Source organism: Pleurodeles waltl, chromosome 1_2, assembly GCF_031143425.1.
Source record: "Pleurodeles waltl isolate 20211129_DDA chromosome 1_2, aPleWal1.hap1.20221129, whole genome shotgun sequence".
In the NCBI taxonomy this organism is placed as follows: domain Eukaryota; kingdom Metazoa; phylum Chordata; class Amphibia; order Caudata; family Salamandridae; genus Pleurodeles; species Pleurodeles waltl.
The window spans coordinates 268,657,883-268,682,711 of record NC_090437.1 but is presented as its reverse complement, the minus strand read 5'-3'; the positions used below and the strand labels follow the sequence as shown (position 1 = coordinate 268,682,711).

The following is a 24,829-nucleotide window of genomic DNA, read 5'->3' as shown; positions in this document are numbered from 1 at the left end:
ACATCTAGGTTTGCAGGGGGTTCTTCAGCTACAGACGCAGGGGTGTCTGAGGCATGTTCTTCCAGGTGCAGAGCCTCCAATACACTGGTTGCCACAGATGTAGTGGATCCTGATGTATCATGGCCAAAGGAAGGGGTTTGCTGTGGTGGACATAACCTACTCAGGGTAGTGTTAATGTCTCTCAGCACCCCTGTTAGGGAGGCCATGTTGGCATTGTGGGCCTCCCACTTATGTATAACTTCCTGGTGGTTGTCCCTCTGCAGCTGTTTGATCTCCCTCCTCGTGGCAGGTACCTGGTCCATCACGCCTAGGGTCTGTTGGTAGGTTCCCAAGACTTGGGAGATGGTGTCCAGGCCAGTTGTGTCCCTTGCAGCTCAATCCACTGGCCCTCTGCATCCCTCCCACTCCCCTTACCCTCACATGTCTTAGCCCTTTACACAGTTTGCTCACTCCCACTTGTACCAGATCCTTCATTGTCTGGGTTCTTTAGTGATGACTCTGGTAGCTTCACTGGCAGGCACATGATGGTCTCAACTGTCCTTAGGGCACAGGTTTAGGGGTGAATGGTTGCCTGGGATGTCGAAGCAACAGTGCTGGGAGGAGTAGTTGTGGGCAGGGTGAGGCTGACAGGTGTAGACTGACCAGGTATCCCAGATGGACCAGAGTGGCCCTCACATCCAGGGGTGTTGTCCTCACTGAGGGCTTCATATAGGGGGGATATAGCTGTCTCAGGTGTCCTCTCTATGCTGACATTGGGTAGGTGACCTCTTGGAGAAGTGGAACAGACAGTTACAGATTGTCATGCTACATGTGGTATCATACTTTGACAGGTGGATATGCTTTGAGCCATGTACAGGAAAGCTTTAACGAATACCCTGATTTGACAGTGACACAGTCTTTCAAATCTGGAGTACAGCTATATGGGATACAGGGACTTCCTATGTCATAAACCTTGCTACCGGCTATCAGAATAGTTTGGAAGTTTGAGTCCTCTCAATAGATGCATGTCTTGTAGATGTGTAGCTTGATGTTGTTAATGGTACCTCACAGTTGGCAGTAGTTAATTATTGAGTCACCAGACAGCTGTAGATTGTGCACTGGACACTGACCTGTCCATCAGCATAGGAGTAACCATTCTACCTGTCCAAATATATAACGTTACACCTGGTACAGCATACTGCAGATATGTGTGTCCACAGGTGAGTATCTATCAATGGGTGGGAGGTAAGAGGGCTATTTTAGCAAAAGACACAGCAGTAGCTGTGTGTTGGTGGTATTCTACTGGCAGATGCCTATAGCATTGCTGTCATTGCCCTAGACTGTAAAAATGTGTGTCATTCAGGTGGGTTGAGTCGATTGTGTCGTTGACATGCAGGGCTACTTTCATTGAGGTACACTGTTCTGGTTTTCGGAATGGTAGAACAGTGCCTGCTGGGAGTTGTAGTGCTGGCAGTCCCTGTACTACCTATGCCATACACAGACACTGCACCTCCAGGTGAGATTAGTTGACAACTGGTATGGCGGAGAGGGATATTTGGACAGTTGGACACAGGGATGGTGTGTGTGTTGGCTTTTAAGATGTCAAAAGGTGATCAGTGAGCATGCAAGACAGAACGTTAAGATGACATTTCCAGTGTTGTGACTTACCTGTCTCAACTCCACCGGGTATTCCTGTCAAGCCCTGTGGATGCAAAATGTCCAAGACCATCTTCTCCCATGATGTGAACATTGAGGACGGAGGTGGGGGCCCACCTCCAGTCTTGCGGACTGTCTGGCGGCCATGAAACCTATCTACCCCCTGAGGTCATTCCACCTCTTCCTGATGTCCTTCCTTGTGCGTGGATAGCTGCCTGCAGCATTCACCCTGGTGGCTGTGTTTTGCCACATCACGATTTTCCTGGCAATTGAGGTTTGTGGACTTGGGTTCCAAAAAGGTGTGGCTCTACACTGATGATTTCTTCCACCATGACGCTCAACTCATCGTCTATGAAGCGGGGATTTTTTTGTTGGGGACATTGAAGTGGTGGATGACAAGTAAAGGTAAAAACAATAGGGTGATGAGGTGTGGGTGCTGTGTTGTAAGTTGGTGACAGTTGGTGTCTGATGTGTGGAGGAAATATTGTATGATATGTATGGTGTGCAGGTAAGAGATGAGAGGTATTTGGAGTGGTGAGGTGTGTCTATACCATGGTTCTATATTAGTAAATGGTGCTCTGTCTTCTGTGTGTGGCATTCTGGTTGCAAAGAATTTTGGTGTGGGAAGGGGTGTGATTTATAGTGCAGCTTTTAGGTGTGTTGGGTGTGTGGATATGTGTCAGATGTGTGGAATTCAAACTATCCCATGTGGTGCAGTGTATCACTGTGTAGACCACCGACCGCCGCGGTTTGCACCACCATTGGTTTTCCACCTTGGGAGAACCGCTATTGTGATTTGTGGGTCGTATTTGGTTGAGATGATTTCTGATGGGCTGGCGGTGCTGGTGGTGGAACTGCCTCTTTCCTACCCTCCAGAGTCCTGGTGGTGGAACTGCCTCTTTCCTACCCTCCAGAGTCCTGGTGGTATAGGCATTTTGGCAGCTTTTCAGCGCTCCTGCCTGTGTAGCTCGTAATACGGCAGTCTGTGTGTCCGCAAACATGGAGGTCTTTTGGCGGCTGCCACCATGGCGATCTTACTGTCAGACTGCCAAACTCGTAATGAGGCCCTTAATATTGATAATGTAAATATTATTATATGTGTTCTTCTTTTGCTGTTACATTACAACTCAGACCTAAAGATTGATGGGCCCATGTGTATGTTCTCTTCATAGCAAAGGCTTTGGCAGTGTCATTTGTTTGGTTAGAAATATCTTGAGTAGCAATGGTGCATGAAGTCATTTAGCTTAACTCCTCTTCTGTGATTGTAATTTGCTGAAAATGTTTTGCAGAAGCTGACAATTTGCTACTTTCTGGACAACACTGAAATCTAAACCTGACTCCCACTGCCTACAAAGAGCTGTAAGTGCTTTGTTAGTTTCAAGGTCCAGGGCACAGACTTTAATAGCAAAGGGTTTTTCAACAGATATGTCTAAAAATGATTAAGGGCCAGATGTAGCAAAGGGTTTTACCCATTTTGTGTCTAGGCGAAAATGTGTTCGTACATATGGCCCTAAATGCTGGGGAATTATTTTTGAAAGGCCTACCCTTAAACTAAAAACATTATAACCCCCTCTTATTTCTGTGTGCAGTTATTCAAAACTCATCTGATTCTTTATTACACTGAGAGCACTGTGTTGGCAAAGTAAATTTGTTAAAGGGGCTAATTGAGAAAAGGCTGTGATTTGCTAGAAAGCAAATTCATGAAATACTAATCCTGAGAAGCAATTTCACCTAAAACTGTGTTCTGGACTTTTAGTTATTTTTCTGCATGCTTTTTAAATCTTGTAAATGCCATGAATTATTAAAAGATGTTTACTTCGCTCTCTTGGTTTAGCTACAAGGTTTTCCTAAATCAATTTCCCTTCATTGCATCCCTGTCCCACGCCCTGCCACTGAGATAGTTTAAACTCTTATTTAAGATATTGCTGTTCCAGGAGTTACTCCACAATTCCCATTCACTCTTTCTACTGCTATTGGTACCCTTCTAGTTCCATGCCCCCTCCATCCGTCTCATGCCTATGATTTTTTTCCACTTACTTTAAAAAAATATATTTTCTCCTTCCCCAATATTCTTTCTTTATTCTACTTTTTTTTTATTCCCCTTTTCTGTACCTCATTCCTCTCATAACCTTTTTCTACCCGGCATTCCTTTGGTTTTCTTACCGTTTCCACTTTATTATTAAAACGCTGTTCCCTGACTGTGTTTACTATGGATTTCACAATTTTACTTTCTTAAAAAATTTTTTTTTTTAGTAATTTAATCATTTTTCTAACTGTTCTTGGGACTTGTTTCTTTTATTTTCAACCAAACTGTATTTGTGCTGTCAGAAATGGGATACTTTAATTTTGTTTTTTATTTACAATGTACTTGGATATTTCGGTCCAGTCTTTCAAATGTGTAAAACCTTAATATAGTGTTGGGCTTTCCCGATGTATGTTCAATGTGCAGGTTTTAGGTGTTCACCAAAAGCATGATAATGAAATTAAGGTATAGCAATGCGTGTGAAAGACATGGCAGTTAGGCCATGGGAGAATACAACCTTCTTGCACGGTCATCTATAGTTAGGCTTTCATTTTTAGATTTGGTTTCATGAATACTGCTAGAAGAATTCCTGTGCAAATTAATTTTGCCAGTAAATGCCCAGATGTGCTGTTTGGACAAAATATCAATGTAAAAATATTGGGAGATAGAAATTCTGGAAATTAAATATCATGACACACAAATATTGTGAAGTAGGGATTTAGTTGACAAGAATATAGTTTTTGGGGGTAAGTAATATTGATGTGAATATTACTGATGTTTTTAATATCAGTGTAACCAATATAGTGGTTAAAATATTGTTTTTATAATTATTTGAATGTGTGTTATTTGACATATTCATTTTATGGTACTATTTAAGTTAATTGTTTTCAAAATAAAGTTTATAATTTTAAGTGATTTAGATTGTTTTTATTAATTTTTAAGAGTTTATAGTGTCGTAGCTGGTTGTTAGCTTTGTCGGAGGTTTGGGGTAGGAAGTTAATTTGGTTATAAGCAATTACAAATTATTTGATAAATTCTATTTAATGGTATGGTTGATAGTGGAAAGTTAATTAAGTAATAATTAACAATGAATTATTAATTGTTAATTCATCATTTTTTTATTTGTTTTATGTAATTCATCGAATACTTATTTATTTTACTTGCATGATAGTGGTTGGCTGCTAGGTTTGTAGGGGGTAGGGTTGGAAGTTAAGTATTAATTAATTAACAATGTATTATTATTTCTTAACTAATTCATTTTTTATTTTGTTAAATATGGAATAATAATTTATTTTAATTATATTTTAATTGCAAAATGCTAGGTGTGCAGGGTTCAGGGTGGGAAGTTATTTATGTAGTCATTAAGTATTAATTATTATTTGTAAATTAATTATTGTATTTAATTGTAAATATTTAAATTCTGGATTAGTTATTTTTTAAGGTATATTTTAGTTGCGGACTACTAGGTTTGTAGGGGGTAGGGGAGGTAGTTAACTAGTTAATAATTGAATAACAATTATTTATTAATTGATAATTATTTTTTTAATAATAATTATTTGAATTGGTAGATTGTTTTTAGATTTTTGAAAATATATATACATAGATATGTATATATATTTTATGTTAATTTTTTTCTTAAGAGTTTAATATTTGTTTTGATTTTTGAATTTATTTTAACGTTAATATTTTTTTCTAAATGTGTTATTTGGATTTTTCAATTTTAAATTTTTTTGAATTGTCTACATTCATTTTTATATTTTTTGTAATTAGATTATTTATATTTCTTATAGTTTTATTGATTATGTTTTACATATATGTGTATGTTTTATATATACATTTATAAAAACACACACATATATATATATATATTGATTTTCTAAACTCGTGAACAAGGAGCAGGAGCTCTGAAACGCGTTGAGTTGTTTCTGCCATTTGTAATTTAGAAGAACACTTGCCAAGTAATTGGAGCTATGGGACGTTGTCTACTTTTCCAGCACTGGTGAACAGCAGGCATCGTGTTTCTTGTGGAAGTATTTGGGGTTCGCCACCCTCCCATGAGCTAGCCACATTTGAGGGCGACGATACAGCAAAAATCTTGGAGTGTCTCTCTCTCTCTCTCTCTCTCTATATATATATATATATATATATATATATATATATGTGTTACAACCTAGTTTCCATACAAAAAGCATTTTTTGTCCTGGATATATCTTTGGCCCCAGTTGACGAATCTTCACAAAATGCTCCAAAAAAAGTGTGTCCAAGAATCTTGTTGCGCATGGAAAGTTCAGGGTGATCTGCCAGGTGCGGCCCGAGAAAAAGGGGATGTTAAAAAAGTGTGTTTCCCATTTTAATTTCCATATAGATTTTAGACACAACTACAGCCTGAACTGCTGGACAGAATTACACCAAATTTGGCAGCAAGGTTGCTCTTGGTCCGGAAAGAGTTCTTCCATTATTTGGTGTAAATCCCTTCAGTAATTTTCAAGAAAAAGAAATTTGTATATCTGGGTGGAACCTAAGCACAGATCTCATGGTGAGATCTGATTGGCCGTGGGCGGGTCAACCAGAAAGTGATGGCAGCCATCTTGAGGCCAATGTACATGATAGCACCTCATTGAAATGTATTGCAGTGAATAGCAGGTTTTGAGGGTCACAACAAGGAGAACGTATAAAGGGTGATAGAAAATTTTAGTTACAGTATGAATCATTTGTGATTGGTACCATACTAATTTTAGGAATTGTATTGTTTATTCAGATGATTTTACCCTGTAGGGATTTCATAAATCACGTTTGAGAGAAAACTGTTCTCTCATGATTTTCCCATAGAGGTTATGGAAGGTGCTCCAGAAGCTAAAATGAGAGCTTATTTTCTGTAAGTTCACTCTATCTTTCTCAGCCATATGAGAATTAAGTCAGACATTCTCAGTAAAACATGTACTTCCAACAGGAGCAGCCTGTCAGTTGATTCTCTTGTGTCCTACTGCAGCCTGCCAGAGTGTTCTAAAGAACAACTAGCAGCAGAGTGTGCTAGCAGGGTTTTCTAAAGAACAACGCTAACAGTCTTACTTATTAAAAAAGTATGGCATACCTGAAGCCATATTGATTGAATTAATCTGGTAAAACTCAAAACATTTAATTTAAAAAAGGTAAAAAATGAGTGGGTTCATTTTGTCACAGCAAGTATGGTTTGTGCTGTAGAAAGAAAAAATAGCTCATGCTTTAAGTGAGCTCTCAAATATCTTTCTCTTCTCTTTCATTAAAACATTCTGATATGTGGACTGAAACATGCACTTTCAACACCAGCACCAGACTGCCAGTGAACTCCCTGCTTACAGTGTTCTAATGAACAACTAGACTGCTAACATGCTGAAATTATACCAAAGTGTGCTTCAGCTGAATTCGATCTTGATGGCATTGAAGTGGAAAACTGAAAGGATTTCTACTGAGGATACTGCAGTAAACAAGGAACTTTGGGAGCCAGTCCCTGCTCCCATTACCCACACCATGCATTGCAATAGGCATAATATTTAACATTAAAAAAAACTAGAAATTCACTGAAAAAACAAGGATTATAGAGACATTATAGTTAGGAAATAGAATTTTAAAAAACTTAGAAATTCACTAAAAGAAAACAAAGGTTACACGGATGTTAAAGTTAGGTTCATTTTTACATGCACAAAACCATAGAAATGAATCTGTTAGTTAGTGATGGTTCAAGTAGCTATAACTTGTACCCTAAGCTAACTATAACATTCTAACTCGCCATGCACTGCTAATTACCTGAGATATTACGGTAGTCATGTCATCTTCTTTGACATAATTTCAGTAAAATTATTGATGAGAAAACTGTACATTGCGAGGGTGCGAGGTATATTTACCTCAGGACATAAGTTATATTTACCTGAAATAACTCTCACTATAACAGATGAAGTTCTATGGTTTTGTGCATTAAATCTGAACCTAACTATAACGTCCCTGTATCCTTTGTTTTTTAAATGAATTTCCAAGTTTAAAAAAATATATATTTCCTAACTATAAAGTCCCAATTACCTTAGTTTTTTTCAGTGAATATATATATATATATAGATACTGTATATTTATATCCAAACACCTGAAAGGGTGGTGCGTAATGCTAGCGGAGCACAATGATGTGAAATCCATAGCAAACAAAGAAAATACACACTCGGGACGCAATCAATGGCGAAAGAAGACGTTTACTACACCAATGATTTGGTGCAGTAAACTTATTTTTTAACCATATATATATATATATATATATATATATATATATATATATATATATATATATATATATATTATTGAAAATAGTTATTTCATATACTTCTTTACATTTATTACTACCAATATATACATATTTGTTTGAATAGTAATACATTAAAAAAAATGCAAAATTTAAAAATTAATGATGTGAAATACATGTTTTATCAATTATGTTATAGATATATATGTTTGTGCTTATAAATATATAGATATATTCACAAACACATATATATACTTCTATAACCAACCATATATATGTGGTTGCTGATATAAGTATATATATTTATTACATATAGTATTAAATATTAGTGGAAATTATTGAATTTGCATTATATTACATCTATATATTAACAATTTTAACACGTATTGCTTTAAAGTCTATTTATATTAAAAATATCAACACATTTTGTCTATTTTGGGGCAACATTTGTCTCAACAATATTTTTTCTGATATTTTTGTGCTTGCCAACATAACCATAGGAGCACAATACTATGGTAAATTATATTTTGTCACCAATATTGTTTACCATATTGTGCCAGTTTTCCCCTAGATGTGAATGCCATGCTCACTATGCCACTGGAACCAAGCTACACCTGACTGATGAGCCCCAGTCTGGGGGGAAACGGTCTTTGGTTGCTTGTGTTAAGAACAAAGAGGACCTGCTCTGGCAGGTTGGGCTGGAGTGTTTCTATTGGACCAGAAGTAAGACTGATTTGCATATGGCTGGGCCCAAATTGAGGTGGCAAAAGAAGAGTGGGTTAAAATGCTACCCTGCGCGAGTGCTAAGAGTTAAACTTATTGCAAGCATTCCTCCTATCATTTTTGTGTTTTTTGCATAGTTTTTATTGGTATTTGTAGCATACAAAGATACAAACTTTTAGACATTGTCATTTCAAATATCGATGCAGAATGTGCACCACAAAACAATCCCCACCACCCCGCTCTACTGCTGTAGAGTTAGCAATTTGAAATCAGTCCTCCAATATTCATTCCACTTCCACCAGGATGCATACTTATAAAGTGACCACGATACCACAGCTCCTATCAGTCCCGCTGTTGTACAATCTCCCACTTTACAAAGTCCATCCTTTTGCCCTGCCGTCTCAGGGGAGTCTGGCATCTTGCGGCTCTAACAGCTCAGTGAGCATCACCACCCATGCCTGCAAATCCTTGCCCACCTTATCATGCCTGTGTGTTCTGCAAATTTGTCTTTCTTTCACCTTGGCTCATTCAGCCATATCCCACAGCCAATCTGATACCAATGGCGGGGCTGGGAGAACTACCTAACTGCAATCCTAACCTTTACCAAGACTAGCCCCAGAAGTATTAACTACCTGCAAAGCTGTTTCTTCTTGTGCCGGGGGACTAATCTAAGCAGGCACAACCTTACACTCATTACAATTGACCAACCAGATGCTCGATCCAGTTCCATCACCACTTCCTGCCAATAATCTCATACCAGTGGACACCCCCACACTACAGGCAGAAAGTCTGCGGCTGCTACAGGGATGTGAGGACAAACAGTCTTGGTAAATAGTACCCAGTAGCTTGGGTGTCAAGTAGGCCTGGTATACAAAGTTGCATTGTATGAGCTAGAAGCGAGCATTAGTTGATGTCTTTGACACCCCCTCTTGAAGCGCCCGCCACTCTGCATCTGTGAGTTGTTCCCCCCTGATGTAATGCCATCTACCCTGAATCCCCAGTGCAGGTGAGAGAGCATTCTCATGCATTACCCTGTAGATTTGCAAGACTACTCACTAGGCCAAGCAGTCCCACTAGGACCCGGGAGACTCTGGCACTTCAGAAAATGAGGGTCATATACCCATCACTGTGGTTGCCAACTTTGTATACTGTAAGAATTTACCATACCCTAAGTCAAAAGTTGCTACTGCATCTTCTAAAGTGATGGATCTATCCTTCAGATATAAAACTTGTAGTGTGTCACAGCCCTCCATACTCCATCTTTCCACTGTCACCTGGCAGGCAACCTGTATAAAGAGATGCAGAATCAGAAAATTGGGCTCTTCCCAGAATGCTCCAGACCACCCGTCCCCAGCCTCTGCATTCCTGCTCGACAACATATGGCACAGAGCTGAGGACCCTATTTCCCAACATTAGAAGTTCAGATAGAGAGGTGGTCCTGTGCATTCCCTCCAACAAATGCTTCTCCCATGTGTCTCCTCATTCAGCCAGTGGACTGCATTCTGCAGTTGCACAGCCAGAAAATAAAGATCCATGCATGACACTTACATCCCCTCTTGGTTCCATGTCTGCTTGAGAGTGTCAGGCCCCACCTGCTTCCTCCACGTAGCCCATAGTAGGTCCACTATGAGTTTGCCCAGCTCTTTGAATGTTTGTTGGAGTATGTTACACTTGCCCTGGAAATGTACAAGCACCATGGCAGCCCAATCATTTTGACAAGGGCTTTCTTGCCCATTCGGGAGAGATAAATTGCATTCCGAAAGTTTACCTCAGTTCGGAGACCCACCAGCACCCTTTCCATGTTAAACTGATGGGATTCCGGGTCTCTTATCACTTGAATGTCGAGGTACTGAACTTTAGTGGTTTCCCATTGGAGATCCATTCCCAGAGTTTCCTCCAGTGCCACATTTGCCTTATGGGAATAATGTGGACATTGTGTGATTCACCCTGAGGCAGTATATGTCTCTGAAATCAGATAGGGCAGTCAGCATTATCAGAAATGAATATATCAGGTGATGCAAATATACCAACACATCATCTGCATATAAAGAAAGCACATGCTCGGTGGCTCCCACTTTCACACCCCAGCCATTCAATACCAACCGCAACCTGCACACCAGAGGCACCATTGCCTAAGCAAAGAGCAGTGCCGAAAGTGAGCAGCCCTACCTAGTTCCCCTGTGCAACGTGAATCTTTCAGACATCATGCCACCAATGTGCAATCTTGCTAGAGGTTTGCAGTAGAGAACTATTCCATTCCATTGATCTATGTTCAGTGCTGTCCCAGTTTTCATTAAAATAATCATCCAGTACCTCTGAGATCATGTGTGCAAAAACTATGTCCGTCGGTGCCTCTAACCTGAGCCTCAGGGATCCTGGGGATTTACCTACCCGCAGTGTAAATCACTAGTAACAGAGAATGGTCAGAGATATACTTCGCTAAGTATCTGACCTCTTTCACATTATGCACAGTAACGTCCGTCACTAAACAATAATCCAGCCTGCTGAGTGTCCAAGACGCAGGGGTGTTTCAGGAGTAGAACTACACTCCGGGATGACATTTCCTCCAAGCATCAGGTAATCCCAATCCATTCATCACCTCTTTTAGCACCACAGTTCTACCCAGTTTGCCCCCACAGAGGGATCCACTCAGTTCCAGAGCACCAACAGAGTGTCTCCTCAGCTGCACACATTTTCTGCTGTGGCCCCCCAGCAGGACAGCTGCTTTCGGGGGTATTACAGAAGAAAGCCCTGCTCTTATATTGTACTCTCTGGCTCGCAGGGAGCAACAGGCTGTAATGGATGTTTAAATCCCACAATTTCTTCTTTATCAGCACATTGGGCCTGATTATGAGTATGGTGGTCAGGGGAGGCCACACTCATGGTGACAGTCAGAGTGCCGCACTCCATGCGATCCTGGCAGGAGAACCCACCAGGAGACCACGGTCCTCGCCAGGAACATTGTTCCTGACGGGCTGCTGGCAGTCTGAGTTGTACTCAGCCATGCAGCGCTGAACTCAGAGCTGCCTGGCTGATTACAACTCAGCTTTCTGCCAGCCTTTTCATGGCGGGGACCCCACCATGAATAGACTGGTGGAAAGCCAGTGCCGGTGGCCACAGGGAGGGCCCTGAACTGCCCAGCACCATCGGAATATGCACTGTCTGCATTGCAGACAGTGTGCATTTTGATGGTGCTGTTGTGCTGCCATATTGGCCTGGGCTCCCTTAAACGAGCCAAGACCAATATCATAGCACTGTTCCCGCTGGTCAGCCCGGTAGGAATGCATAATACAATGCTCCTGCCTTTCAGCCCGGCAGGAACATGTAATACGCTTGGGGGACACCACCAGTATGAGAGTGGTGTCCTCCCAGCGAGTTTGGCAGTCGGCTCGTCCAACAACCAAACTCATAATCAGGCCCTTCGGTTTTTTTTTTAGACCCTGCACTTTACGTGTATTATCCGGTAAAAATACCGTAATTCTGTTGCCTTCCAATTGTGGTGTCCCATGTGTCTGGACATGTTTAAGAATGACATCTTGATTGTTGAAAAGGAGGGTTATGAGGGTCTGCGGGGGCACCCCCAGCTGCAGGACCGGCACCAGAGCACAATGTGCCTTTTCAGTCTTGAAGAATGTGGAGAGTTTCTGCGCTTCAAGGTATTGAAAGTTCAATCCAGAGGAGCCAAAATGGCGGCCGCGAGGGATGCCTAAGACGTGAGCTCCGACCCAGGCTCACGGACAATATCCTGAAGGGTGCTCCCGGATCGGTGATCGGTGCTCGAAACACAGAAATCTGGCCCGAAGAGTCGTCTGCCACCAAAGAGCCGAGCGGCGCCGCATGCTGAGACGTGGCGGTCGGGGCTGAGCGTGGGCCGTGTGGAAGCCGGCGGCCGTGGCATCATGGGACACCTGGCCACGAGGAGTCGACGCGTGGTGAGTGGGGTGGAACGGAGGGGGGCTCCCGGTTGGGGGAGCCAGTACAGACTGCGGCCTCTCCCCCTCTCCCCCCTTGCCTTGAGCGGCGGCGGCTGTTGCGTTTCTCCCATGCCTGCCACCGGGCGGGGCACCCCGGCGACTGAGGTGGGGACGCAGGAGAGCTCGCGCACCGAGCCCTGGTGCCGCTCGCTGCCCCACAGTGTCTGCCTGCAACCAGGGGGAAAAGCAATCGGAGCAAGGAGATAAATAAGCTCCGGTGCACGCGGAGGAGAGTCGCGCCATGCCGGCAAACACTCGCCCAGGCCCGGCGGTGATGGCCAAGAGCCTGAGCGGTACTTCCTTCTACAGTGCCAACAACAAAACTCTTAACCCCCAACGGGGGCAACAGTTACACAGGACCTGAGAGGGGGCTGGGTGGCCTTGTGAGACTGGAGTCCTCCTCCCCCAATCTTTCTTCATCCACCATCAATACCCACCCCCCCGTCCCCGCCAGGTGTCAAATTTACACATAAGAACAATGAACGAGGTCGGCCGGCTGGAGTGACTCAGGCCGCCCAAAACGCTACTTCACGGGTGGCAACTGGGCAATCCGGTGGAGGCAACATGCTCCCGATCCAGGACGCTTAATAACTGGAGGCAGTGTTTGACATTTATACGCTTGCCGCCAACCGGCTCACACAGGGGGAAACGCAAACAGATCCGGCTACGCTGAGGGGAAGAACCACACACTGGGGTGCGGGCGTGCACCAACAGTGAAATCCATCACCCAAGCAGCACACAGCCACGCCGCTCTGCATCACGAAAGTTGACTAACAGAAACGCATCATGGCCGGGAAATCCAAATCCGCGAAAAACCAAGACCGAAATACACTAGGAACCCAAGCCCACTCTACACAATTTGAAAAAGTATTGCAGGCGATCATGGACACTAAATCCTCCTTGGAAAATAGGATAGATACAGTATCACAAGATTTGAACCTACTTAGAGTGGATCACCGTAATCTGGCGGAGAGAGTGAAGTCAGCGGAAGATGTGTTAAATGTGTTGAACCCGATGGTCTCGGATAATCAAAAACAAATTCAACGACTGGACGCAGAGGTGAAGATCTTATGCCAACGGGCTGAAGAAGCAGAAGGTAGATCCCGGCAAAACAACATGCGCTTTTTATGGTTTCCCGAAAAACTAACAGAGCAGAGTACGGAAATATTCTTAGAACAATGGCTGATCAAAGACGTGCTGAACGGGGCCCATCGAAGTTCTTCTCAGTGGAAAGGGCGGCCAGGAAGGCCGCCAGCCCCGGGCCAACCACCCAGACCGCTGATAGCAAGATTCTTAAACTACAGAGACCGCGATGCAATACTACAGCAGTTACGTCGTAAAGGCCCATTCCGACATGAGGATTCAGTTGTTAATGCCTACCCAGACTTTACCCAAGAGGTACAGAGACAACGTAACTCCTATGCAAAAATCAAACAACGCCTCAGCGAGCATAATATTAAATACGCCCTGTTGTTTCCTGCTAAATTGAGAGTGGTATCAGATGATCGCACCCACGTATTCACCTCCCCTGAAGATGCATGGACGTGGTTGCACGCCAAAGGTCTCGCACGATCCCAAGAGGGAACAGATGAAGGAGAGGAATGGTTTATCTCTCCTTCGCGGAAGCGCACCTAGAAACTACCCAAGGGACAACCCACTGATAAACGGGCACCAGAAGAAAGGGCAAAAGTCTTGAAAGAAACTCCCACTGCACACGCAAAATTCCTTCGAGGCACTCCGGGAGATCCCTGCGGACAGTCCGGACTCCGACTTGGCCAGCTCAGATTCCACGATAACAGAAGTGCTAAAGGGCCCGAAGCTCACCCCCAGATCCGCGGATGCATTGTAAACACAAGCTGCCGAACCGCTTTTCCTTCTGAACTGAGCGATAAACTTGAAGGGTGGCATAGAACAACTATGCGAGAACTCATACGGAGGAGGACGTAGTTGCCACCTATGAGTATCTTTTGAACAATTTATCCTTTCTTATTAAGAACATTGATTGACGTCATTGAGCATGCGGTCTGGGGGGGGGGGCAAACACTCTGGGAGCGCCCATATGTATACGCAGAATATGGGGGTCATTTTGACCCTGGCGGTACGAGACCGCCAGGGCTAAAATGACGGATACACCGCCAACAGGCTGGCGGTGCTTCCTGGGCTATTACGACTGGGCCGGCGGTATTCCGCCACATTTGCCCCGGCGGTGATAATCCGCCTGGCAGGGGATTACGAGTCCCCCTCCCACCAGCCTTTTCCTGGCGGTTTGAACCGACGGGAAAAGGCTGGCGGCAAGGGGAGTCGCCCTGTCAGGGCCCCATGGAGCTTTTCACTGTCTGCATAGCAGACAGTGAAAAGCGCAACTGGTGCAACTGCACCCGTCGAACAGCCGCATCACCGCAACCCCATGTGGAGCCGGCTCCTGTGTTGCGGCCGAGATCCCCAGCTTCCAGGTTTCCGCCCGCCGGCCCAGCGGGGATCTCCAAATGGACGCGGCGGGAGTGCGACAGCAGAGTCGGGCGCCCGGCGGTCCGATATTGGTGGGCGGCTGATGCTGCCCACCAAGGTCATAATGACCCCCTATGTCTGTGGAAGGATGTGAGCCCCGTATAAGAGCCACATCCGATTGCCAAAATAACTCCCCTATAGGTATTCATATGGATACAGGTTTTATTAAGTAGTAGCGGGTTGTGTAGTTTATTACGAGTTCATAGTTGGGTGTAGGGATTAGTTGGGGTGGGAGGAGGGGGGGTGACAGTTAATATGTACACTAAAGGTCAATCCGAAACACAGGAAACACTGCGGAGGCTGTTAGCTTTAATTATATATCTGGTAGGGATGGGAGGGATCTGGACGGGTATTGAAACCTGGAGTGTGCCACATGCAGGTACATTACACAACGCCACATGGCTCAAAACGTAAATCTCACCACACATCAATATGAAATAGTCACGTGGAATGTGAGAGGTCTGGGTGCACCAAGCAAAAGATCCCAGGTATATGCACACCTCAGACGTCAGGGAGCACACATCGCCATTCTACAAGAAACACACTTCTTGGAGTCTGACTTACAGGAGATACGTGAGAAATGGGGAGGACAGGTTGTAGGCACAACATACTCTGCTTTTGCAAGAGGAGTATTAGTATGGATAGCAGGTGGCATCCCCTTTGTCCAAACCTCACATAGGATAGATCAAGGGGGAAGATACGTGGTAATAGAGGGGCATTTAGATGTGAGACAATTATCGATAATCGGGATCTATGCCCCCAACAGTGCGATAGTTGAATTCCTGGGCACACTTACTCCAGCATTATTGGTAAACCCCGCAGCACCGGCCATTTGGGGGGGCGACTTCAACAGCACACCGAATGCAGTGTTAGATAGATCAAACACACACCCGAAAGCATCACTAAATAGAACTGCCAGATGCCCCTTGCTAACATGGGGGGGGGCGACATGAGACTCTACGGCTTATGGCGCATGAAACACCCGCAGCAGCGGGAATACTCATTCTATTCAATACCCCACAAGGTACACACCAGAATAGATATAATATGGGGGACCCGGGACATATGCAAACTGATCAATAAGACAGAATACCTGACCAAGACACTATCGGATCACTCACCGCTTAGAACACTGAATTGGGGCAGGAGACGCTCAGCAATCCCTACCTGGTGTTTACAGATAGAAGCTCTCCAGGATCAGGCATTCGCAGAAGGATTGAACACAACAGTGAGACAGTACTGGGAAATCAATAAAGACTCCACAGACTCAAGAGCAGTAGAGTGGGAGGCGCATAAGGTTGTAATCAGAGGTCACTGTATCTCAACCACATGGGGAGTGAGACGCACCCTACACGCGGAGGTCAGCAAATTGAAAAAGGAACTGAGAGTAACGGAAATTGCAGTGGCACGAAATGAGATTCTCTACACAGTGCTAAAAGAGGCGCGTACAAAATATAAAGAAGTAGATTCCCGTCTCCATCAACACGACCACAAATATCACTTAATGCGCCTACACACAGAGGGAAACAGATCGGGCAGGCTGCTGGCGTGGCTCCTTCGCAGAACCACCAGCAGTCCCCCATAGGGACTATAAGGGTAGATGTAGGAAAAACGGCCACCACGCAAGAAGAGATCAATGGGGCCTTTAGGGAATACTTCACGACCTTCTACACCAAACGCAAAACATGCATGTCCCAACAACTTGAGTCCTTTCTTGCAGGTTCACCCCTGGCGCAATTATGGCAGGCAGATAGGGAGATGCTGGCGGCTCCTCTGAGAATGGAGGAACTGGACTTAGCTTTAGCGCAGATGCCTAGACACAAAGCAACAGGAAAGATGGCCTTCCAATAGAATACTACTCCACTTATTAGACACACTTAAAGCCTCACTTGTTGAAAGTGTTTGAGGAGGCATGGACCAGTAAGATATTGCCTCCAACACAGAGAGGCAATGATAGTGGTCCTTCCTAAACATGGGCGCAATCCCACAGACGTCAAATCCTATAGGCCACTTTCGCTCCTGAATCTCGATTGTAAAATACTAGGTAAAATATTGGCTAACAGGTTAGCTCCCATCATACATACTTTGATACACAACGACCAAAACAGATTCATCCCAAAACGTAACACTTTTCTAAACATCCGCAGATTGTTGAGTGTCATGGGAGACACCCCCCCTGATGCACATGACGAGATGGTACTATCATTAGACATTGAGAAGGCATTCGACACACTAGGGTGGGACTTCCTATTTGCCACTATGCAGTGTATGGGAATTGGCCCTAACTACATACAATGGGTACAGACACTGTAAGCCAAACCACAAGCTAGGGTGAAAACGGGAGGGGTTATATCCGATAGCTTCTCGATCACCAGAGGCACCAGGCAGGGATGCCCCCTCGCCCCCTTGTTGTTTGCTATAGCGATGGAACCACAGCGACCCGAATACGTGCAATGAAGGATAGATGGGGAATAATCAGAAATGGGCTACACCACGTCATATCACTGTATGCAGATGACGCCATAATATATGTGCGAAAAGGAAGCGAGATGATACCCTTAGTAATTTTGCTTCTGACTGAATATGGGGAGCTATCAGGCTTCGTGGTAAACTGGGACAAATCGTGTTTGTTCCCACTAATTAGATCACCCCTGTCAAGAAAAGAAAATGCCCCCGCAGGTCGCCTGAAATGGTGCTTTGATACATTCAAATATCTGGGGGTCCACATATATCATAGAACTGAGGATCTTAGAGATGGGAACCTGGGGAGAGCACTGGCTTCTATGTAGGGGTCGCTGCGGTTCTGGAACAAATTGCCATTATCGCCCCTGGGCAGAGTGGCGGTGGCAAACATGCTGTTACTGCCCCGATTGTTATATTACTTTGCGGCATTACCACTCTGGGTCCCCAAGAGCTTCTTCCAGGATCTGAACGCAGTCCTACTGCAGCTTATGTGGGGAGGGGGTAGAACGCGCGTAGCACTCACCACACTGCAGCGCCCAATCAGCGCGGGAGGGCTAGGCGCCCCCAATTTCGATCTCTGCTACGCTGCTGCACAGTTACAGTGGATACTGAACTGGATGCACAGACCCGCACTGGCGGAATCCACATGGCTGCTGGCGCAATTACATGGAGAACCTCTGATCACATGGCTAACAAATAAAACACCGAAAGGCGCGTCTGATAATCCGTTAATGGCAGTGGCACACTCATGTTGGTGGAGGTACATACAAAAAGGTCACAGTGTGTTCCCCTATTCGTCACTGTTTCCCCCTGGGACTGATTCCTGGATGGGCTAACACGGCAAGGTCGCACTCACTCACGACCTGTACAGAGGTGGGCATACTGTTGGTAGGAGACTGCTTCGAAGAGGGAAAACTGATGTCATTTTAATCTATACAAGCCCTCACAGCAGTGAATCCAGGGCAATTCTTAGCTTCGTATGCCATATGTCACTCAATCAAAAAGACATGGGCAGCCAGAGACCTAGAACCAGTGATCTCCCCTGTTGGAAAATGGGTTATTGGTAAGGGCAGGTAGGTATCTACACTTAGCAATAGGCCACTAACCTCCACTAAGGTCCAGTTAGGTCTCAGTAAATTAAACCCAGCTCAACCCTTGGTAGCTTGGCAACGAGCGTCGAGGCTTAACTTAGGAGACAGAGTGTAAAGCATTCAAATATCACAAAACAGTGATTAAATAAAACACAGGAAACAGTTTAAAAATCCAAAACCAATTTATAAAAATAGTTTATATTTTTATCTTTAAAATGACACAAAAACGAATAAAATCGGATAAGGGGAACCGGAGATATGATTTTTTAAAGAATTATTGTTTTTTTAGCGCCTAGAAAGAAAAAGCGCCAATCGAGCCATCTGGTTGCACCTCGACCGGGGAAAAGTCAAAGTTTAAGGCTGACCGCGATGGAGCCCTGCTCGGCTACAGGCTGCGGGAGGCCTCGGTTAAAACTTTACCCTCACACTTAGGGCCAGATGTAGCAAAATCCGATTTTGCGACTTGCAAATTGCGAGTCTGAGCTACTCGCAATTTGCAAGTCGCAAAATCGGATGCAGAATGGTGTCTCAGACACCTTCTGCGACTCGCTATGGGGTCGCAAAGACCCACCTCATCAATATTCATGAGGTGGGTCGCATTTTGCCACCCCATAGCGAGTCCCTGCACTCACTGGGATGGTGGCCTGCTGTAGTCAGCAGACCTCCATGTCTGTGATTGCTTTTTAAATAAAGCAGTTTTTTTTTCTTCATTTTGCAGCCCGTTTTCCTTAAAGGAAAACACGTTGTAAAATGAAAAAAATACCGAAACCATTTGGTTTCGTTTTTTTCAGAGTAGGCAGTGGTCCATAGGACCACTGCCTGCTCTGAAAAAATATTTATGTCGACATTCACAAAGGCGAAGGGGTCCCATGGGGACCACTTCCCTTTTGCGAATGTGTTACCACCAGTGTGACCCTGGTTGTAACTGCGAGTTGGTTTGCGACCGCATTCGCGGTCACAAAGCAACTCTGAATTGCAATGCGAATCACAAATAGGAAGGGAACATCCCTTCCTATTTGAGAGTCGCATTCGACAATTGCGAGTCGGTACCTACTCGCAATTTGGGAATGAGCATCGCGGGAGGCCGTTTGCATGCTGCAAACTGCGTTTTTTACAGTTTGCGCCATGCAAACGGCTTGCTACATCTGGCCCTTAGTCTCTTTTTCGAAGATTTTCTTCAGCGGGATGAACCTGCCAGTCCAATCCGACCTCCTGGAGCCCTTCTCCAGATACATGATGCAGGAATCCTCTGTGGAGATTTTTACCTTCGGACTTAGTCGTTTTTTCGAGGTGAAAATCCTTCGACCAGGGTAAACCTGGATCTTGATCTGACGTCCCTGGAGTCCTCCTCAGATACGCTGGCTGGGAGGTCCTGGTCAACTTTTTCCCTTCGGACTTGGTCTCTTTTTCAGAGATTATCTTTACCGGGACGAACCAGCAAATCAGGCCGGGTTGCGGTTGAGGCAAGCCGGCTAGAGTTGCTGCTGCGGGTCGGTCCCTCTATGGAGCTTTTTTTCAAAAGTTCTCTAAAACTTCTCCAAACTTCTGGGGCTGCTCCCAGATGTCCTTTTAAGGTTCTTTTGAGGTCCACAGCTCACCCCAAGGGTCCAGAAATTCTGAGATGGTCCTTGGGGGGTGCGGACTACAACTCCCAGAATGCACCTGGCGCAAACTCCTTTTTGGGCACTGGGCAGTGGCCAGCTGGTTGATTTCTTCAGGAGTTGGTGCAGGGGACTCTGGTTAGCAATTTTTCACCTGTAGCAAACAGGGAGTCCCTTCTTGAACCAGTTGAAGCCAGGCAAAGTCCTTCTTGTGGTGAAGCCCAAGTGTGCAGCTGGTGCAGTCCTTCTGAGTGCAGGTTCCAGGTGCAGGCCAGGTGTCCAGCAGGGCAGTCCTTCTTCTCCTTTGGGTCTTCCTTGTTAGAATCTGATGGGGATCTGAGGTTTGGGTGCAGGTCTGCCTGTTTTATCCTTGCTCCTGGGTGAAAAGCAGGGGGGTCCTGGTTCTCCAATCAGGTGCAGGGTCGTTCCCCCTGTGATGACCACCTCCTGGGATGTGTGGCAAAAATCAATCCCAGGAGGCAACATTCTCCAAAAATCTGTCATGGCTGAATCTGATTTTTAGAGGTTACATCTGGCTGAGCCCACCCACTGGTGTGGCTAAAAATCATAAACACACCCCTCTCCTGCCCTCTCCTAATCTTATCAAGGCGGCACCTAGTTGTCTGGGGTTGCAGGATGTGGGGGTGTTGCTGGTTGCTCCAAATGTCCTTCTCTGCCTTTGAAGACCAGTTTGGCAGCCCTCCCCCTTCCTGCCTCACCATCTGCTGAGCGGAGATTCCCTCCCACAGGCACAATCCTTTGTGTGAAACCAGGCCACTTCACACCTCATCAAGGCAGCCTGGCCAGGCTGCTAGATGCTGGCCAATCAGAGCACAGCAGCAAAAATAATGCAGAGCTGAAATTGGCAACTTTTCAGGTAAAGTTTAAAACTCTTTACCTGAACAAGTTATATTAAATCCCACAACTGGAAGTTGTGGGATTTATTAGAACAATTAATTTGATACCAAACTCTTGGTATCCATTATTTAAGGAGACTTCAAAAATTAAAATAAAGTCTCCCCATTCTAGCCTATTAAGGCCATTTACTACAATGAGGGAAAAACAAATTTGGGAATTTTTACCTCACCAGGGCTTATAAAACTATTTTTATAAGGTCCCTGCTTATAGTTACATGGCACCCAGCCCTAGGGGCACATAGGGCACAACTTAGGGGTGACTTATATGTAATAATAAGGTAGTTTAAGACTTTGGAACTACTTTTAATTCCAAAGTCGAATTTGCATATAACTTTAATTTAAAAGCAGCCAGCAAAGCAGGCCTGCCTTTAAAATGACACTGGGCACCTCAGCAGTGCACCTATGGGTGCACTACCTATGCTGTGGTCCCTAAACCTACATGCCCTACCATATACTAGGGACTTATAGGTAGGTTAACTTAGACAATTATAATTAGCCTAATTTGCATATCCATTTTACACAGAGCCCTGGCCCTGGGACTGGTAAGCAGTACCCAGGGCACAGCCAAGAGTCAGTAACCACCAGTATCTGTCCAAAAAGTGTGGGGGTGACCAGGGCAAAAAGCAAAAAGGAGGACTTTCCTACATCCCCCACACTACATCACATGCTGCAATATGATAATCAAATAAAAGTAGTGACGAATTTATATAAAATCCTGAACAAACCCCCTGAACCTAATTTGGAGAATGTAAGGGATAGATGGAACACAGTTCTTCCAGACCCGATACCACAAGAGGACTGGCCGAAAGCATTATACCATACTCAGGGGTATCGAGAAATCCCAGGTTTCGCTACACACAATTCAACTACACACACCAAACATACCTATCGCCAGCCAGGCTTAATCGCATGTTCCCTGGATCGGACCCAGCCTGTCCCTGGTGTAATTCCCCACTGGCACACTTCTACCACATGGTTTGGGAGTGTGCTCAGGTACACAAGGAGTGGAGTAGAGTGGTAGAAGAAGTTTCAGAATTGACAGATCTTGCATTTGCAGTTGACCCTAAATCCTGTTTGTAAGGGCTGAGAATGAGAGAAAAAAACATAGGCATCTACATAAGTTTGCAGACCTAGCATACGTGATGTACAAAAGATTGATAGCTATCAATTGGAAAGCGCCCAAAGCACCAGATTTGAAAACCTGGCACACCCTGACACTGTGCTGCCCCGCACAGAACACCAGGTACTAAGTAAATTAGCACCGGGGGGCCTACAACATACAGGATGTGAAGCTTGGGAAATTTTAGTAACCAGATTAGAGGCTAAAAACGACGAAAGACCACCATGAACTGGACAATGTTACAGCTTTAGAGATAAGCCAGACAGTACCTGACCATTTCCAACATAATAAAGCAACTGGGCGAGACACACCATATTGTAGGAGAGCGCACCCACTCTCCCACGCCCACGTCACTGTTACCCACAGCGGCCAATAAGTGATGAGTAAACAATCAGAACATGCACAAGAAGTACAACTACGACACATACCATAAACAGACATCAGACCGGCATCCCCCTCCATCACAAACATGCATGAACCAACAGGGAATAGTGTAACCATGTAGCTAAATGCGTGGCCACTAAATTCCAAACTGCAAGATCCTTCAGCCAGGTACAGCAGACAAACATATATTGAGTGTTATAACAAGACCTAAGTTATGTTTTTCTTGTTTTGTGTGAATGTAAATGTTATATCAGATCTACCAAATCCTACCAATGTAAACACAAATTCATGATATTTAGATCTCTAATGAAAATGTAATAAAAATATTTAAAAATAATAATAATTGAAAATTCAATCCTCTAGGAACAGTTCTGCTGATTGTCCCTCTGTGTATTCCAGGATGCCCATGAGATGCAGGCTATTCCGGGGGAGCCCTTAAGAGTCTTACATTCAGTTCTCCAGCCTGGCCGTTTGTGTTTGTAGGGATACTGCAGTATGTTTCAGTGTAATCACCTCCTGCTGGAGCACTGCAACATTCCTCTCCACTACGGTGAAGGTATCTGCCATTTTCCAAACAAATCAGTTTGGAGGTGGTTAACCCACCGTCTCGATTTTGAGCACCATCGCCTTTTGGGATCCCTTGATCTCTGCCATGAGGTCTTCCAGTGTAGGGGCCCCAGGCTCTGTCTTTCATGTCTGTTGGGACTGGTCTTCTGACATCGTGTCCGGCTGCCTGGGAAGGGTATAATTGTTAGTTATGTTCGTTTGTGCCTCCTTTTGTTTGGGAGGTCTGTCTTTTCCCATTTAAGACTCTACCTGGCCCCAACCACTGCACACCTTTGTCCTCCAAGACCACGGCGGTCCAAAGTTGCTTCTCCTTCCTAGTTCTCTGATGTGGTTATCAAGATAACTATCCAATCGTGCCCCAACATTTGTCTTCTGCTATTGACTGGAGTTGGTGGATCATGGATCAGCCAGTACTTCAATGCCCCTCACTAGCCAGGTCAGCTCCTCATTCTACACTGGTGTATCCAGAGCCCCTCCTCACCAATAGGCCGGTCCCTCACCACTGTCCATTTACATGACCTCGAAGCAGACACTGCCAAGGGGAACACCCCACAATCCTCCCAATGGAGTTGTATCCCTCACGTGTCCTTGAATCCTTCTTAGCCCTTTTCACTCTCCATCAAGGCCAGCAAGAAAGGGACCATTCATTACCCCGATACCTGCCATTTGCAAAGATGACAGGGGCATCATGGCAGTGGTGTCCTGCCTCACACCTCCCCCTTAAACCTTGATGGCCACATGTGGCACTTGCCCTTGGCCCTGCGGACACAGCTGCACTATTTCTGGCCCCCACTGTCCAGCCTCGCACTGTTCGGCATGTAGGTCTCTCTGGGCCTGTCTCCCTCCTCAGTTCAAGGGTAGACATGCCTCTACAGCAGCCCCAGCCTACAGCACTCAAATCTACCCGCATTTAAGAGGGACCCGGTTGTAGGCCCAGATGGATCTCTGTGCACCTACTCTGAGTTCAAAGTATGCCCCCCATGGTTTCCGTCATTCACTGGCCCCGTTCTCTGCAGTTCATTCACCCCCAGGTGCCTCCACACAGAGAGTCTGCCATGTTTCAGGTTGCACTCTGTGCTGCTCTCAGGAGCTCTGCAACCAGATCAAAAACACAGGTGTGGCACCAGAATGTCCCCAGGGGTGCCACACAGTGGTCCAGAAGCTTGATCCGGTCCAATCTGGCACTCAGTCACAGGATTCAGGAGGATTATTAAGAATGCCAGCCATGTTGCTTGGCCAAGTGCTCTCCCCCACCTTTGTTGTGTTTGATGTAACAGCTTAAGTGGCAAAGGTATATGCAAATGTGGGTCTTGTGATCACTGTGCCACTGCAATTAAGCTACACCTGACTGATGAGTTCCAATCAGAACAAAACTGGTCTTGGGTTACTTGTGTTCCAGTTCAGGGAGGCCCTGACCTGGCTGTGTGGGTTGGACTGTTCTTCTTGGAGCAGGGTCAAGACTCATTTGCATGTGGCTGGATCCAAACTTGGATGGTTTGGTGGGTATGGTGTGCAAAAAAACAATGGGTTGGAATGCTACCCTGAGCGATTGCTAAGAG

At 45.1% G+C, this 24,829-nt stretch overlaps 1 long non-coding RNA gene across 5 annotated transcripts in view; it reads left to right on the top strand.

Annotated features, from left to right (window-relative positions):
- LOC138299629 (uncharacterized) overlaps window positions 1–24,829 on the top strand; it is a 146,753-nt gene that overhangs the window by 53,216 nt on the left and 68,708 nt on the right. For 3 of the 5 annotated variants that reach the window (XR_011204797.1, XR_011204796.1, XR_011204798.1), the window contains one exon: window positions 2,925–2,994. The exons of the other annotated variants lie outside the window; for them this stretch is intronic. This is a non-coding gene — a long non-coding RNA (uncharacterized lncRNA). The remainder of the gene's footprint in view (window positions 1–2,924; window positions 2,995–24,829) is intronic. 5 annotated transcript variants of the gene reach the window in all.